Raw genomic sequence first — 4,615 nt, 5'->3', positions numbered from 1 at the left:
TTGATGACTGTGGTTTTGTAGTAGAGACTGAAGTCAGGCAGGTTGATTCCTCTAGTTCCATTTTTCTTTCTCGAGATTGCTTTGACTATTCGAGGTTTTTTGTATTTCCATACAAACTGTGAAATTGTTTGTTATAGTTCTCTGAAAAATAGCCTTGGTAGCTTGATAGGGATTGCACTGAATCTATGGATTGCTTTGGGTAATATGCTCATTTTCACTATATTGATTCTTCAAATCCATGAACACAGTATATTTCTCCATCTGTTTGTGTCCCCTTTGATTTCTTTCACCAGTGTTTTATAGTTCTCTATATATAGGTCTTTTGTTTCTTTAGGTAGATATATTCCTAAGTATTTTATTCTTTTCATTGCAATGGTGAATGGAATTGTTTCCTTAATTTCTCTTTCTGTTTTCTCATTGTTATTGTATAGGAATGCAAGGGATTTCTGTGTGTTGATTTTTATATCCTGCAACTTTATTATATTCATTGATTAGCTCTAGTAATTTTCTGGTGGAGTCTTTAGGGTTTTCTATGTAGAGGATCATGTCATCTGCAAACAGTGAGAGTTTTACTTCTTCTTTTCCAATCTGGATTCCTTTTATTTCTTTTTCTGCTCTGATTGCTGTGGCCAAAACTTTCAAAACTATGTTGAATAGTAGTGGTGAGAGTGGGCACCCTTGTCTTGTACCTGACTTTAGGGGAAATGCTTTCAATTTTTCACCATTAAGGATAATGTTTGCTGTGGTTTGTCATATATAGCTTTTATTATGTTGAGGTATGTTCCTTCTATGCCTGCTTTCTGGAGGGTTTTTATCATAAATGGATGTTGAATTTTGTCAAAGGCTTTCTCTGCATCTATTGAGATAATCATATGGTTTTTAAGCTGATTTCTTGAACATCAGTTTCCTCCAGGGGCTCCTCCGACCCAGGAGCTCCAGGACTGGCATCTCCTGCAGGCTCGCCATGGGCTGCATCCACACCTGCGGGGTCAACCCCCAGGGACCTCCTGGCGCTACCCCCATTACCTGCTTCCAGTTCATTCTTCTGGATGTAAAGAGGACATAGGCACTCTGGGTAGATGCACGGCACAGGGGGTGACCTTAGCATCGTCCATCTTGTACCACTGGCCATTTCCAGCTCTTATGCAACAAAAGTAATGTCCTTGGTGACAGCTCTTCCCGGAGTGGACCAGCACGGCATAGAGCACATAATCCAGGTGTCCTACTTTCTGCTCAGATATGTACAGTAGAACATCAAGGCATCCAGGATATCTCACTTGCTTGTGCATTTTGTCACCTGTGAAACCTGAGAGCCGCTTTAGCACGAGGATCAGGACCTTGCGGGGGCGTGGTGCAGAGTCAACCTCTTGGTGGCCTGCACCTGGAGACATATGCTACAATGATAGTCATTGCCACCGTCTAGCTTCTTGGGCTTCACCAGCTCTCTCAAAGCTTGGTTCATACTCTGAGTTGCCATGATATCCAGTGGATGTCCAGACATGGGTCAAAAGTGTCTGAGACACCAAGGCAGTGGAGACACTGGATCTGAGATCTCCAGGACCCTCCAAAGATCTGACAGATGAGGGTGCTGTCCTCAGAGGCATGGTCTAACAGCTCATAGGCACTCAGACACACTTGCTGCATGATGTCCAGGGTGAGTATCAGAAACTCGTGGGCATCTTCCTGCTTATATCTGTGGAAACTAGCAACCAGGTCCTTCCAGGGCCAGATCACCTCTCCAGAATGAAGGAGGGCTCAGGTGATGTGAGCTTGCATAGCACACAGCACACAGATATGGTAGGGACAGATGGTCCATGCTGCTGAAACAGCATGAGCTGTCCAGGGCCCGCGTGTCGGTCAGGCACTACAGCACTGCATTCATAGAGCAGGTGTTCCCCACGTTCGAAGCCCAACTCCCAGCTCATGTCTCTTTCAGCTCGGAAGTGGGTCTCAGATTTCACAGGTGACAAAATGCACAAGAAAGTGAGATATCCTGGGTGCCCTGATGCACAGCTGTGCATGTCTGACATGTAACCACTGGACTGCCAAGGAATTCCCCAAAGATAGTTTTTTTAATGGTGAAACTATAATATATTTAGAAAGATGAAAACTTATTGGGAATCATCCACATTCATCCCAAGTATTTGAAAGTAGAAGTCAACTCAAGATGTATGAAAAAGAACACCTGAAATGAAAGGTATGAGAAAGAAGTTGGACAAATCATAGATATTTGACGGTAGGAGTTCTAGTGACATTTATTCTTTTAGAGCACTTCTTCAGTCCTTGAACCCCAGGTCTGGTCCTGGGAGTCCCCAGATCTGAGCCCAAGGCTTGGTCTCTGCCTCCGGAGTTACTGGGTTATAGAAATGGAAAACATGCTCTGAGGGGTTTGGTGTGAAACCGCACCTCCGGAGGTCCACACTCCAGTTTCTATCTAAATAAAGATCTCCAACTGCAGGCAGAGGTTCAGTCCTGGAGGCATGAAGTTTCCAGATCAAGTGTAGTTGCTCTGTTTTCTCCTGAGGCCTCTGTTTTTAGAGTGTGACCAGTGTCCTCCAGTGGCCTGCCCGTCCTTAGACTTTGGGGTCTCTTGCTTTTCTTCTAAAGGCACCAGTCTGCTGAGATGAGGGTATGACTTTAACCTAAACACTGCTTTATCTGCCCCCTCTCCATAGACATGAGAGAAATGGCAACCCACTCCAGTGTTCTTGCCTGGGAAATTCCATGGACCGAAAGCCTGAGAGGCTATAGTCCATGGGCTCACAAGCAGTCTCCATAGACAGCCACATTAGGGTCTCTTCAAGTTTTATTGATTTATTTTTAATTCGGGGGCCACGTTTTGCAACATGTTACCACAACCAAGAATGGAAACTGCACTCCCTGCCTTGGAAGGCAATGTCTTAACCACAGGACCACAAGGAACATCCTCCATTCTGGTCTCTTCAGTGTGATCAGATCAGATCAGATTAGTCTCTCAGTCGTGTCCAACTCTTTGTGACCCCATGAATCGCAGCACGCCAGGCCTCCCTGTCCATCACCAACTCCCGGAGTTCACTTAGACTCACGTCCATCGAGTCAGTGATGCCATCCAGCCATCTCATCCTCTGTCGTCCCCTTCTCCTCTTTCCCCCAATCCCTCCCAGCATCAGAGTCTTTTCCAGTGAGTCAACTCTTCACATGAGGTGGCCAAAGTACTGGAGTTTCAGCTTTAGCATCATTCCTTCCAAAGAAATCCCAGGGCGGATCTCCTTCAGAATGGACTGGTTTGGATCTCCTTGCAGTCCAAGGGACTCTCAAGAGTCTTCTCCAGCACCACAGTTCAAAAGCATCAATTCTTCAGCACTCAGCCTTCTTCACAGTTCAACTCTCACATCCATACATGACCACAGGAAAAACCATAGCCTTGACTAGACGAAACTTTGTTGGCAAAGTAACGTCTCTGCTTTTGAATATGCTATCTACGTTGGTCATAACTTTTCTTCCAAGGAGTAAGCATCTTTTCATTTCATAGCTGCAGTCACCATCTGTAGTGATTTTGGAGCCCAGAAAAATAAAGTCTGCCACTGTGTCCACTGTTTCCCCATCTATTTCCCATGAAGTGATGGGACCGGATGCCATGATCTTCGTTTTCTGAATGTTGAGCTTTAAGCCAACTTTTTCACTCTCCACTTTCACCTTCATCAAGAGGCTTTTTAGTTCCTCTTCACTTTCTGCCATAAGGGTGGTGTCATCTGCATATCTGAGGTTATTGATATTTCTCCCGGCAATCTTGATTCCAGCTTGTGTTTCTTCCAGCCCAGCGTTTCTCATAATGTACTCTGCATATAAGTTAAATAAACAGGGTGACAATATACAGCCGAATAGCTGAACATATGAATTTGGTAGGAGATAAAATCTGGCTTCTAAAAGTTCATTCTTTTTTGTGTTTTTTATGTTTTAAAAACTGGCTTTTATTTTTTATTGATTTTTTTAGTTGAAGTACAGTTAATTTACAGGATTATAAACCTTTCAAGTGCAGCACTTAGTACTTCAATATTTTTAATGGATCATACTCCATATAAAATAATTATAAAATATTGGCCATATTCCCTATGGCTTGTGCATTACATCACTATTAGTTATCTATTTCACACCTGGTAGAATCAAGAATTGGAATATTTCAGGAAGCTCCTCAGGAGAAAATGATACCTTGTGGTATAGCTGGAAACACTTTTCCAAAGAGCATCTCACCTCAATGTTCTGTATCAACAACCACAATGTACTAGCTATGACAAACCTAGACAGCATATTAAAAGGCAGAGACATTACTTTACCAACAAAGGTCTGTCTAATCAAAGTTATGGGTTTTCCAATAGTCATGTATGGATATGAGTGTTGGATCATAAACAATGCTGAGTGCCAAAGAATTGATGCTTTTCAACTGTGGTGTTGGAGAAGACTCTTGAAAGTCCCTCGGACAGCAGGGAGATCAAACCCATAAATCTGAAAGGAAATCAGTCCTGAATATTCATTGGAAGAACTGATGCTGAAGCTGAAGCTCCAAGACTTTGGCCACCCAATGGCAAAGAATTGACTCCTTGGAAAAGACCCTGATGCTGGAAAAGACTGAAGGCAG

The 4,615-nt window shown here is 43.4% G+C and overlaps 1 pseudogene; it reads right to left on the bottom strand.

Moving 5' to 3' along the window:
* Positions 1 to 879: 879 nt before the first annotated feature.
* LOC133239758 (ubiquitin carboxyl-terminal hydrolase 17-like protein 6) lies at positions 880 to 1,848 on the bottom strand (annotated as a pseudogene).
* Between the last annotated feature and the right edge of the window lie 2,767 nt (positions 1,849 to 4,615).

Source organism: Bos javanicus, chromosome 27, assembly GCF_032452875.1.
Source record: "Bos javanicus breed banteng chromosome 27, ARS-OSU_banteng_1.0, whole genome shotgun sequence".
Lineage (NCBI taxonomy): Eukaryota > Metazoa > Chordata > Mammalia > Artiodactyla > Bovidae > Bos > Bos javanicus.
This window is presented reverse-complemented; position numbering and strand designations above follow the sequence as displayed.